The sequence below is a fragment of the Rhinopithecus roxellana genome, chromosome 4 (assembly GCF_007565055.1).
Source record: "Rhinopithecus roxellana isolate Shanxi Qingling chromosome 4, ASM756505v1, whole genome shotgun sequence".
Classification (NCBI taxonomy): domain Eukaryota; kingdom Metazoa; phylum Chordata; class Mammalia; order Primates; family Cercopithecidae; genus Rhinopithecus; species Rhinopithecus roxellana.
This window is the reverse complement of record NC_044552.1, coordinates 64,686,181-64,700,360: the sequence shown is the minus strand read 5'-3', so window position 1 is coordinate 64,700,360 and position 14,180 is coordinate 64,686,181.

Genomic DNA, 14,180 nt, shown 5'->3' with positions numbered 1-14,180 from the left:
TTAAGTGGTTATGTAATTTTATAATTCTTGTTTTTTAATTCTGTTTCGATAGCTGCATCAAGACATCTACTGAGCACTTTTTTTGTACCACACATTTTTTCTAAATGTGTTATGCACTTGATCTTGTTTAATCCTCAAAACAATCCTATAGCTAGGTACTACTATTATACCCACTTTACCAATGAAGAGATTAAACTTCTTTGGAGCTGTCATGCGCGTCGGTGTGAAGAGACCACCAAACAGGCTTTGTGTGAACAATAAAGCTTTTTAATTACCTGGGTCCGGGTGGGCTGAGTCCGAAAAGAGTCAACGAAGGGAGATAAGGGTGGGGCCGTTTTATAGGATTTGGGTAGGTAAAGGAAAATTACAGTCAAAGGGGGGTTATTCTCTGGCGGGCAAGAGTGGGAGTCACAAGGTGCTCAGTGGGGGAGCATTTTGAGCCAGGATGAGCCAGGCACGAGATAATGTCATCGCTTAAGACAAGGACCAGCCATTTTCACTTCTTTTGTGGTGAAAGGTCATCAGTCAAGGCGGGCCAGGGCATTTTCACTTCTTTTGTGATTCTTCAGTTACTTCAGGCCATCTGGGCATATACGTGCAAGTCACAGGGGATGCGATGGCTTCGCTTGGGCTCAGAGGCCTGACAGGAGCCACAGAGCTAGCGCTGGTGCCAGCATTTCAACCCAGATAGTCTGACTCTAAAGCCCATCTTAACTGTGACTATACTAAAGTGTTTGTACCATAATTTAGTTAAATATACCATCTTTTATTGTTTGGGGGGGATTCTTTTTCTTTTTTTTTGAGATGGAGCTGGAGTGCAGTGGCACAACATCCCCCTCACTGCAACCTTGTCTCCCGGGTTCAAATGATTCTCCTGCCTCAGCCTCCTGAGTAGCTGAAATTACAGGCACGTGTCACCATGTGATGATTGACCTGCCTCAGCCTCCCAAAGTGCCGGGACTACAGGCGTGAGCCACCAGGCCAGGCCGAGCTGATCATTGTTAACTATTTAGGCTGCTTCCAATATTTTATTATTGCAATCAATGGTGTAATGAACATCTATGCAAAAACATCTTTCACTCCTTCTGAAGTACTTGTTTAAACCATTCCTAGATATGGGATGATTAGGTCAAAGAATACACAAGATTTTATGCATTTTTCTGCATATTGTTACTATTCCAGATTATTGCACCAGAAGGCCAGTAGCAAAGCATGACTGTGTTTCTATTTTATTTTGCCCTCACATAATTTGGTGTTACTTAAAGAAAAATTTGTTTAGTTGGTAGAGTACACCATTACCACATTATTTTAGTTTGCACTTCTTTTCATCAAAGTGAGACTGAACATTTCCATATATATATATATACAGTCACACACATCTATCATACATATATATGTGTGTGTGTAACACACATCTATCATACATTGCTCATCAACAGGGATACACAGTCTAAGAAATTTATCATTAGCTGATATCATTGTATTAACATCAGAGTGTACTTACACAAACTTAGATGATAGAGCCTGTTACGCACCTAGGCTATGGGATATAGCCTATTTCTCCTGGGTTTCTGTACAGCATGTTACTGTGGTGAACACTGGGGGTAACTGTAACATAATAGTAAGTATTCGAATATCTAAACATAGAAAAGGTACAGTAAATATATAGTGTTATAATATATGGGACCACCATTATATAAGTGGTCTGGCATTGAGCAAAACATTGTTATGCGGCTCATGACTGTATATGTTTGTTTTTGCCAGTTACTCCCATATTCTGAAATGTCTCTTTGGGTCCATAAAAAATACTTTAAACAACAAATTCAAATTAGTTGTTTTGTAACATTATAAAACTTAAGTTATATTAGACCCTTAAATATAATATTTGCAAAATCTGAATAAAATAATTTTATAATGTAGTCAATGAGAGCCAGTTGAATATTTAAAACTGACTCTTAGAGAAAGCGCTCATTAATTTGAAATGCAGTCACACGTGAGCTCCTTTGAAGTCAAATATAATCAAAGCTAACACCAGGGGGAGCCCAGTAGTCATTCCCTGTGAAAATATATCTGACTTTTAATACATTTCTGAAGCGACACTGGATAAAATATACAGTGAAACTATGAATACTGTATTTAATAGTCCTACGGAGAAAAAACAGAAATCAGTGCTTAAAATATACATTCAGACTTCAACCTTTTAGTAAACTGAAAAAGACATGAGAATGATGATTATGTGAACAGCAGTTGTAGAACACCCACGAATGCCTTTACAGATCTTGTTTCCACTGTTATTTCTGCCTCCTGTCAGCACAGGAATCAGACATGTCTACTTCAGCATCCAGCTCTGCTACTTCTAAGCTGACTGTTTTTGAACCAGTTACATAATCTCTCTGTGACTCAGTCTCTTCACCTGTACATGGTAATACCTACCTCACAGGGTTATTGTGAAGATCAAACTGAGATCACATCAATAAAGCATCCAGCACATAGCCCAGGCTCAGATGTGTTAGTTCATTTCTTCATCTAAATCAGTGATTCTCAACCAAGGCTGATTTTGCTACCAATGGTCATTCGGCAATGTTGGGAAGCATTTTTGGTTGTCACAACTAGTGGCAGGTCCGGCATCTCATAGTCAAGGCCAGGGATGCTACTAAACATCTTACATAGGACAACTCCCCAAAACAAAAAATTATCTGCCCGCAAATGCTAAAAGTGCCAGGGTTGGGTAATCTTTATCTATCTAGAGAAATCTAATGCCATCATTAATACTCCTTTGCTGAGAGCCTATTCTATGTTGGATTCAATTTGAGTTTCTGGAAATACCATGAAATATAAAGATCTTGCCAGGCAGGGGATTACAGTCTAATAGTGGAACTATGGCTTTTCACAGTCTGCGAGTTTGGGGATGGGAAAGAGTGAGGAAAGTTCAGAGAACATCCCTTTTTCAGTTTAGAGTAAGCACCTTCAGCACCTCCACCTCTGTGAGCAAAAGGTTGCAGAGCACCCTGGGTGCCCTCTGGCTGTCTCCATGCTAGCGGAGCAATCCAGAAGAGTTTCTTTCCTGGGATTTGCTATCCCTTAATTTAGGCTTGCTTCAGAAAGAAGTGCTGGTCACTTCCTCAGCCCTTCTTATTCAAGTGCTGGCCTCTGCTGCAGTAGATGTTGGGGCACAGGGGCTCTGCCCTTTCCTGCAGAATGGGCCTATGTGAGGGTAGCTTTCACCTGCTGACCCTTCAGCACATCCCCTCCCTCAGCCCTGAGGAGTTTCTGCAGTTAGCTACGGAGGAGAGTAAGAGCCACTTCTGCCCACCACACATGGCCAGTGGCTCATGAGAGAAAAGGCTTTTGAGTCCGAAGTCCTGTGTGGGTCCTGGCTCTGCTTCTTTCTTCCTGAGGAGGCTGGGGAAAGTCTTGACGTTTCTGGTCTCCACTTTATAGCATGGAAGGAGGAATCTCTCATGAGGTTTATGTGAACTTTATTTGGTGCTTTGCAAATATAAATCATAATCCCCCTCTGGGAGGGGATTTGCTTATTGAGTCCTGCCTGCCCAAAAGTTCTGTAACCAAGCTCAGAATTTGCCACAAAATTACTCTAGTGTGGCCTTATGTCGACAGCTAGAGGCAGGTGGAATCACGCTTAAAAGCACCTACTGTGTGTGCATTCTGAATTCATCACTTTGTGCCCATTGTTTAAGACACAAGTATGGAAAAGCACTCTAAGAGAGGCTATGGGGCTGAGTGAGCTGAATGCCCGGGAGCTCACTTACTGTCTCCTCCACCGCCCATGCTTCTGTCATCAGCCAGGTAGGGAGCTGAGTTCTCAATACACTCCCTTTCCAGTTTCATGTTTTTCTAAAAAGAAAGCAAATGCCTATATCATGTATCCAAAATGCATAACATTTGTAGTTATGACTGTTCCATCAGATCAGAAAGTTACCAGAAACATTTAATGAAACAGTAAGAACCCTACTATGGCTAATTTTATGGATGTCCTTCTGTGCAGCTTCTAAAAGAAATCATGGGGGATATAATTTAAAATTATGTGTAGTGTTGTGCAACAATAGTAAGGAAGCCAATTGGTAGACTCTCAGAGAAGGACAGCAAAGGCAAGTTTTGGGCTCCCTGCCTGTGTAGGAGAACAAGATCTGAGTCAGTCTGACCCCACACCCGCAGGGAAAAAACACTCTTGAATCTGACCTATTACTTCTACAGCAGATTGTCCAAAGGAAATGTACAGGCATTTTACGCAAACATGCATTTTAAAATGAAATTTTGAGTAAAATAAACACTCACTTGGAGAGCACTTTCTCTTCTTGCAGCATCTCATAATTGACTCCACTGAAGTAAATCCTGCATCCCAGGCAGCAGCTAAAGAACTGAGGGAAAGGCCACTATACCTTTCAAACGTTAACTCATGAGTTGTGCTGGGTCATCTGGCACTGCAATCCCTCCAACCGACTGTAAGCTCTTTGCTTACAGCTTGTCTCCTTGCCTAGCTTGGTGCCTCACTGAAGGAAGCCGTTATGGTGTCCCCACTTCCCCCAGGGAAGAGCTATCAATTATGTTTGGGTCTTCTCTCCTCTCTGCTTCCACTCATATATAGGTGTAAAAAGCATAATAAGACAGCAGAAAATAAAAACGATAACATATGGAATCTAACATATGCATTCACTAAGCCACAGAACTGGGTAACTACCTACACTAATCCTTCCAAGGATTCTGTGAGTAGTTATTTCTACTTTACCTCTATTTTACAGGTCAGGAAACTGAGAGGGACTTTTTTTTTCCTATGGGCCCTGTTATGGGTTGAATTGCATACTCTCCAAATTCATATCCTGAAGTCTAATCTTCAGTACCTCAGAATACGACCTATTTGTAAATAGGATCATTGCAAATGTAATTAGTTAAGATGAAGTCATACTGGCATAGGATGGGCCCCTAATCCAATATGAATGGTGTCCTTATAAAATGAGGAAATTTGGATACAGAGCCAGACATGCAAACAGGGGGAATGCCATGTGAAGATGAAGGTAGACATCAGGGTAGCACTTCTACTAGCCAAGGAACACCAAAGATTGGCAGCAAACCACCAGAAGCTGGGAGAGAGACATGAAAGAGATTCTCCCTCATAGCTCTCAGAAGGAAACAGCCCTGCTAACACCTTAGTTTCAGATTTCCAGCCTCCAGAACTGTAAAATGATACATTTCTGTTGTTTAAAGCCGCCTAGTATGTGATACTTTCTTATGGAAGCGCTAGGAAACTAATACAGTCCCTCAATGAGTTCTTAGCAAAGCTGGGATTTGGGTTCAGCCCTTCTGATTCTCAATCTAATGCTCTTTTCTTCATTGAGTAGCTGTCTCATTTCCTGAGGGGAAGTGACCACTTCCATCTGATTAATCAGGGACTGCATCCTGAAAGAAGTGAGCTTTGAGCTGTGCTTGAAGGTGAAGAATGTTTTGATGTGTGGAAAAGGAGAGTGGAGACTGAGGGTCACACCAAGAGTTAGGAAGGCTCCATGCAAGTTAAGGCTAGAACAGAGAACCCATATAAGGAAGTATATCTGGTTAAAACTTTTGCATATGCTGAGTACTAGCGATATGGCCTTGCAGTGGTTTATAAATCTGCTAGAGATAAAAATTGTGATCAATACAAAGCCATTTAGGATTTCTGTGAACCTGAGTGTGCCAGTAATTAAAGGGTCAGGCTTTGTAAAATCAAGTTTTTTCTTTGGCTTCCTAATAAAGGCAGGATGGGAAGTAGAGAGGGAGAAGCTCCGTGAAATATAACAAATAACCCAGTCCTACTGCTAGCAGACACTTCTCTCCTGAGTCAGTTACTTGAATCTTTGACTATCACAAGTGATCCTCTGTCTCTGGAAGACTTCTTTGAGTACCCATGTTAAGGTAAAAATATTAGGCAAAACATTTGAAAATGAAGTTTTCTTATCCAAAACAGCCAAAGGGAAAATTTTCAGAAAGTATTGAAGGGACTGGCACAAACGAATGATTTTGGTTAAACTGATCCCTGGGATATCCAAGCATAAGATCACCGATGGGGCTGGCTGGTGTGGTCCTTTAAGAGATCTCAACAATGACTTGTTGTATCTCAACAGTAAGCCCAGAAAATGCTTATTCAAATGGAGATAAAAACGTGACGCAGCCAGCTACAAAACTTGGTTCATTTATCTGCTTTGGACTGAAGGGTTTATATATTGAGAATCTACATCTGTTAAAGGTCATCCCCAACTCTTGAACATGTGAACCAGGCCTGCCAGCTCCCTGGTGACAAGCATGTTTAATCTAAATGCAGGCTGCCCTCTTTGCCAGCTCTTTTCGACTGAACAAGTGCTGGCTTTTTCACCCCTGCCTTAATTTGTGGTTGCACAAATGCTGTAATCCTGATGCAGCAGCTGAGAATGGCTCTCAGATAATCACTCTGTAAAGCAGTATCATTAGCAATATGAACGCTTGCCTATGGATTGCTATCATTGTGCATGTAGTAATCAGTGCTGAGTCAGAATGGCACAGATTTATAAAAAAAAAAAAAAAAAATACAAAATGTGCACCAAGAAAGGGTTCCACACAAACTATCCTTCCCTCTCCCTCTTCCCAACTGTGTACAACATTCCCTAACTCAATTTTGCTACCATCTGCACTCAAATAACTAGGGGAGTAAAATTTTGCTTCATTGTCTAGAAAAAAATGGGCATTGTATTTTGACAGATGAAGAAGAGCTGTTTGAGACTATTTGTTCTCAGATTCTTCTTTGCTATGCTTGGGTCACAGGGAACCCTGATGTGACACATGGCAGTCTCCCCTCCAACAGCTTGCTGTTTCCCTGGGTTTCTGTTATGAAGCTAGGCCCAATTCCACTGCTCTGGGATCCATAGACCTTTTGGTCTTTCTTTCTTATTCTAGTTAAGGGATTTTTTTTTTTTTTTTTTTTTTTTTTTTTTTTTTTTTTTTTGGTTGACAGTGAGGAGCCCTGGTTGCTCTCCTGGTTCTCTAAGATCTTCTGATCTTCCCCTAAATCCTCTTCTTTATTCTATATCTTTTCCACAGACGAAGTTCTTAGGAACAACCTGGGAGACTTGCAGACCAGAGCTATGAACTTCCCAGGGTGCAATGGGGAGAATTCAAGCTGGTAATATTTCTTGTTTTTTGGAAACGGGGTTTCGCTCTTGTCGCCCAGGCTGGAGTGAAATGGTGTGATCTCGGCTCACTACAACCTCCACCTCCCGGGTTCAAGCAATTCTCCTGCCTCAGCCTCCTGGATAGCTGGGATTACCGGCATGCGCCACCACGATCAGCTAATTTTTATATTATTAGTAGAGACGGGGTTTCACCATGTTGGCCAGGCTGGTCTCGAGCTCCTGACCTCAGGTGTTCCACTCGCCTCGGCCTCCCAAAGTGCTGGGATTACAGACGTGAGCCACTGTGCCTGGACAAGCTGATCATAATTGATTAACAAGGTAACTAAAAAATGCAAAGTTGTCATTAATAAATGTGAAACTGAAAAAGCCAGTCCTTCAAGATGGATCCCAAGTGGTTAACTGGACCTGAATTTCAAATAGAGCCAAGGACCAGTTGCTAACTAGAAATCACAAGGAATACTCTGAGTTCCCAGTAAACCCACACCTCTGTTCAACTTTGGAATTTTCAGAGCTCACCTGAACCAACCAATCAGGGATTATCTGTATTGACCAATGAGGGCTCAGCTGTATCAACCAATCAGAACTAAACAAATTTGAATATTTTATTTGCATAAACAGACCTGACTAGGAACTTGGGTAGAACTTTTGCTATAAAACCTGTATTAAGGTATACAAGCCCCATTAAGTATGTTAGTACATAAAAGTAACTTTCAGCTCTGAATCTTCTTTAGGGCAGTTACAGTTTTGCAGTGGTGATTTCAATAGCACATAGCCACTAAGTGGTGGGCTCAAAAATATAACTGGATTCATATACCTTCCCTCTCGTTTATGTAGGGTTTTTTCCTATTACATGTTCTTTCTGACCTGAAATATCCTAGATCTTTTCTAACTTTGAATGGATTTCTTTGGCCCAAATGGCTTGCATCTGCCCTATTAGTGTATACAGGCCCCGTGAAGAATGTTAGTGCATAAAAGCTACTTTCCGGTCTGAATCTTCTTTAGGGCAACAATTATTAGCAAGTAGTTTTAAACAATAATATCTGTAACTAAAGTACAAAATGAAAATATTGGCGTTCTTTTCCATCAGGTTATTAATTCTTCAACATGTAATCAAGAATGTAGTTAGAACTGGAAGAAACCATAGAAATCAATCAATCTGGCCTTTCATTTTACATAAGCAATGTAATCCTGGGAGAGTCGAGTGACTTTGTCCAAGATAAAATGGCTCAAGCTGGAATTCACATTCAGGATTCCAGACCCCAGGTTCAATAACTCTTCCACCACACTATGTTTGTCAGAGGGAAGTTTCCAGCCCCTCATAGAAGAAGATTCTGTATGTATCAGATAGTCTCACTAGATGTTAACAACACCAACTACCAAGTGCTGCCCATTTAAAATTGAGCAGCCTTGTGGACCACTCATACACAGTGATTTATTCCGGGAAACATCAATCTGACAGCCAAAAAACTTGAAAATTTTAGTCATTAGAACTATTTCAATAAACATCAAAGGAGATTGCCATAAATAAAAACCCAGTGAACTTTCTTAAACTTCTAGCAAAAGAAATTGTGCCAAAGTGTTGGCTTTGATCCTGTTGGTTGCAAATAACGAAGTCAAATTAGTAGTGAAGGATCATATTTTCACTACCATGAAGTTTTTCTGGTAATAGGTAAGCACTAGATGGCAGGCAATCCGTTGGCTATTGTGTCTCTTTTTATGATGGTATGAGAAGAAAGATGTTCCCTTGACTGTAATCTGGAGTGCAAAGGAAAAAAAAATGGAGTTTATCATTTCATGCTCTAACAAATTAGTGAACACAGTTATAAATCCCTGGAAATGATTTCTCTGTGAAAATGATTACCTCAACTCTGTTGCAAACGCCATCTTCATTTTTACATACAAAAAATTAAGTTGAGAAAATGTTTAAAACTAATTAGATTCCAGGAAAGCCAATTAGGCAAGCACTAATTCCATATTTAAAGGAAAATAATAGATTATTATGACAAGATAAAGATAGATGATGGAAGAGGAGAAATCACAGCAGAAGAAATACCACAAAATGGTATTTTTTGAAGGTCAGCCCCAACCAACCCTCAACGTTCTTGCATCTCCATTGTCAGTCTCCACAGACAATTGGGAGTTTTTCCTTGTAATTTTTTTTTTTTTTTTTTTTTTTTTTTTAGATGGAATCTCGCTCTGTTGCCCAGGCTGGAGTGCAGTGGCATGATCTCGGCTCACTGCAACCTCCGCCTCCCTGGTTCAAGCGATTCTCCTGCGTCAGCCTCCCGAGTAGCTGGAATTACAGGTACGTGCCACCATGCCCGGCTAATTTCTTGTATTTTTAGTAGAGACGGCGTTTCACCGTGCTAGCCAAGATGGTCTCGATATCCTGACCTCGTGATCCGCCCGCCTCGGCCTCCCCAAGTGCTGGGATTACAGGCGTGATCCACCGCACCTGGCCTTTTCTTTCTAATTTAACATAACGGAATAGAGTCAAGATAGACCCATTTCTTTTTCCTAAAGAGTATCTCTAAATTGCTGGAATGCTACTTCTAAAATAGTGAATAATCTGAGCTTTACTTTGGGTATAATTCCTAATTCATTCCTGTCCACTTTTAGTAACTTTTTGTTTGTACTCTTAATGATCTTAAAACGTCATTGCACTTTTTTGAGTTGCGTAATACTGGTATGGAAGGAAAGAGCATGGTCCCTTTAAATGATACCGAAGCGAAAAGAGAAGTGCTGGGTAGAGAAGGGCGTGGTCCTTGGCTAGGTGACCCCCCCGCCCCCAGCCTGTGCCCACGGACCTAGGTGAGAACAGGCATTGTTTTTTCCCTGACCAAACGTTGCATTTCCCAAGACCTTCTTGGCCTGCCACGCCCCCATCATGTGCCTATAAAAACCCCCGAGACCGTAGTGCGTGCACATTTAGACAGGTGTTCATTCGGGAAAGTTATCTGCTGCGGCAACGCAAAAACGGGTACCAGTAGGCCGCCGGAAGTTATCTACTTGGTTAGAAAGAGGCGGAGTTTGTTCAGAACAGCCAGTAGAACTCAGATTGTTCTAGCGGGCGCTTGGCGCCAGGGGACAGCTTTAGCATTGCAGTCTACGACATTATATTTCTACTGCGTTGTCAAAACCTTGCACTCATTCTCTAAGCCCACCTACGCATACACAAAATCAAGAATTTGAGAGAAACTTCTGTGTCTTTTAAGGTAGAGAGTTTAATTGAGCTGTTTAATGTAAACCGCCTATAGACAACAAGACAAACTACAGGGACCTGTAACAAGTCGGCTGGGGCTTCAGGAGTTGTAAACATTAATCCTCTAGGCACTGAGTTCCACAACCTGACCCTCTATGTACTCCCATAGAGAATTAAGCAGCGGGGCACTGAAGAAGCAGGCCACTTCATCGCATTCCCTGCCAGAAGGACAACGGAGCTGCTCCTTTTCAACACTATACCTTGGCCATCTTTTTAAAGAAAAATATTTTAGCCTCTACTCCCAGGAAAGTAACAGGCCACAAAGACAGTTTCTGAGATTATTACGTAATACGTGAAAGACAGCTATTTAGGCTGGGCGTGGTAGCTCACACCTATCCTCCCAGCGCTTCCAGAGGCGGGCAGATCACCTGAGGTCAGGAGTTCGAGACCAGCCTGACCAACAATGGAGAAGTCCCGGCTCTACTAAAAAATACAAAACTATGGCGGGCGCCTCTAATCCAGGCTACACAGGAGGCTGAGACAGGAGACTCACTTGAACCCGGGAGGCGGAGGTTGAAGTGAGCCGAGATCAGGCCACTGCACTCCAGCCTGGGCGACGGAGCAAGGCTCTGTCTCAAAAGAAAAAGAAAACACCAGCTGTTTTAAAAGTCCAGATTTTTAATACAAATGAAGTGCTACAAAGGTTGGAGTAGCACTATTGGACATCTTGGTTGTTTCTATACTTTCATATGTTATAGCTGGTACTATAGCGAACATCCTTACAAATCAATTTTTAGCCAAATATCTGTCCATTTTAAGGTTTACATATTTTAAAATCAATTTCCATACTCTATGCACCCCACACTTCATTTTGGATTTAGTTTTCTGCTTAAATATAGCCGTATCTAGTTCTTAATAAGAATATATGGTGGAAGTTGAGTAAAACCCTCAAAATATTTGTCTATGTAAAGTCTTTCATCCTAATTTTGAATGATAGTTTAGATAGGTAACATTTTAGATAAACAGTTATTTTCCTTTCTTATGTGGAAATACTCCACTGTCCATTTATTATCTGGCTTTGCTGATAAGAATCTACTGGCAATGTAGTTATTATTCAGTACATACTTTTCACATTTTTCTCAGCTTTTGAGGTTTCTTTAGCCTTTATTTTCTACATTTTCAATGTAAAGTTTCTGGTGTGGGTTTATTTTTATTTACCAGGTTTAGAATTCACTATGTATTCACATTTGGAGGATTCATGTCTTCATTTCTGGAAACTCAACTGTTATCTCTTCAAATTGTATTGATCCACTATTTTTATTCTCTTTGCAATTGCTATAGACATATGTTGTCGACTGTAAAAACAATTATCTTCTTTTTAATTTTTATCTAGTGTGTCTCTGTGTCTTCCTATGTGAATTATCTGCAATATGTGTATTCGCTGATTCCAACTGTGACTGGTCAAAAGTTATTTCTTGCACTAATATTATTTCAGTAATTATATATTTTATTTTCATGATTTTAATGGGTTATTTATGTCCACTTGTTTATATTTCATTCTGCCTATTTTAAAATAATTGTTTTAATTATTATACCTATATTATTGTAAGGGTTCTAAGCAAACATATACTGGTATAATAATTATTAAATTTTATATTTATATATTTGTTTAGGTAGATAATACATTCATATGGTTCAAAATTCAGAAGGTACAAAGAATATTCCGTGAAGTCTCCTTCGTACTCTGTCACCCAGTGCCTCTTCCTGGAGGCAAGTAAATTACAGATTCCCTTATAAACATAAGTTACATATATTTTAGCAAACACAAACATATCTATTTTAAAGGTATTTGTATATGGCTGTATTGTTTTTATTTCATTTGTTTACTCCCTGAGTATTGATTTTGTAATAGTCTCTTCAGCATTAGCTTTTCTCATGAGCTTTTTTCCCAATGACCTTAAAAACTTTTTGTTTTATTTATTTTTAAAATAAATTGTATTGTGTATATTTGGGTCTTACAACATGATGTTACGGGACACATATAGATAGTAAAATAGTTACTATAATGAAGCAGATTAACATATCTATCATCTCACATCGTTATTTTTTGTGACAAGAGCAGGTAAAACCTACTTACATAACATAAAATTCTAATACAATACAATTTTATTAACTTTAGTCCTCATGTTGTACATTAGATCTCGAAATTTGTTCATCCTAGCATACCTGCTATATTATATCCTTTGACCTACATCTCCCCACTGCCTGTGCCCTCCCCTCCTCACCCCCCAACCACTGTTTCATCCTCTGTCTCTCTGTATTTGAGCTCTTTTTTACAAAACCCCAAATATTCCACATGTAAGTGAGATCATGCAGTATTTTTCTTTTTTGTGCCAGGCTTAGTTCACTTAGCATAATGTCCTCCAGGTCCATTCATGTTGTGGCAAATGGCAGGCTCTCCTTCCTTTTTAAGGCTGAATGTATATACCACATTTTCTTTATGCATTAATCTGTCAATGGACATTTAGATTGTTTCTGTATCTTGGCTACTGTGAATAATGCTGCAATGAACATCAGGGTGAGATATCTTTACAAGGTGGTGATTTCTTCTATTTTGGGCATATACTCAGAAGAAGGATTGCTGATAGTTCTGTTTCTAACCTTATGAACTTTAGAATTAAACTTTGTAGGCTTATGTGAATCATGATCTCTTTCTTTCTCTTCCTCTTTCTCTTTCTATTTCTCTGTCTATTTCTCTCTCTCTCTCTGTCTCTTCTAAGTTCTTGTCAGGTAGTTTGGTGCTTACATAAGATTGGCCTCTTAGGGCCATAGCTAAAAACCTACATTTTGCACTGGGGGCCTATGACTCCTTCCCTCTAAAAATACTGTGGATATTAGAGGTTGCATAATGGTGTAGTGGGTGACTTGGCACAGGTCCAGCTCCCTAGGTTTGAGGCACTCATAAGCCTTTGGCCCAGCAGTGCCACTCAGTTTTTCCAGCCTCTTTTCATGCCTGTGAAGTCCATCTCCAGCCCCTGGTTTTGAGCAGTGAGACCCACTCCTTTCTCCCTGCTCAGGGACCTTCCTGGTGCCTGCTGCTGCTCCTTCTTGCCTCAGAATCTGGAGCCCAGCAAGATCTCAGGCTCTGCTTTATCCTACAGGAAAAGTCTCGTCTTATTTGTGAGCCTTGTTTTTTTAAATTATTTCTTATCGCTGATTCTGACAGTGCTATGCATTTGGAGTGGTGGCCCAGGGAGATGCTTTCTCAAATCCTGAACATACAGCATCATTTTCACTGGAAGTCAGTATTATTTTTCAGATAAGGAAATGGATATATAGAGAAATTTGTTGATTTTCCCCAGGCTATACAGCTAGCAAAAGTCAGAATTGGAAATAAATACCAGGGAACCAGTCTCAGAGGCAAGGCTTTCTCCATCGCTCAGTGATGAAAGTTTCTCATCCGTGCTGGTAACTGTGCTAGGAGATGTATACTCATATAGTGGTCTGGCAGGGGCAGTTGGAGTTGCTACCAAAGTCTAAAACAAGGGTTTCAGATCTTACTGTAAGGTTTTCACCTCGTTGGAGGTGACAGAGCCCCACAGATACAGCAACTACAGGAGAATTATGATTAAATTATGGATATTAATTAAAGAATAATAGAAATTGGGTGAAAAGAGATAGTGGAGAGTGGAGCAGATTTATGGAAAAGCTGGGACTTAAGAAGATCCAAGAAGAAAGGGTACATTTTAATTGGTCAAGAGCAAAAGGGATGAAGTGGAAGGTGGAAAGAAGAGACTAGAAAAAGATCAAGAAGAGAGACT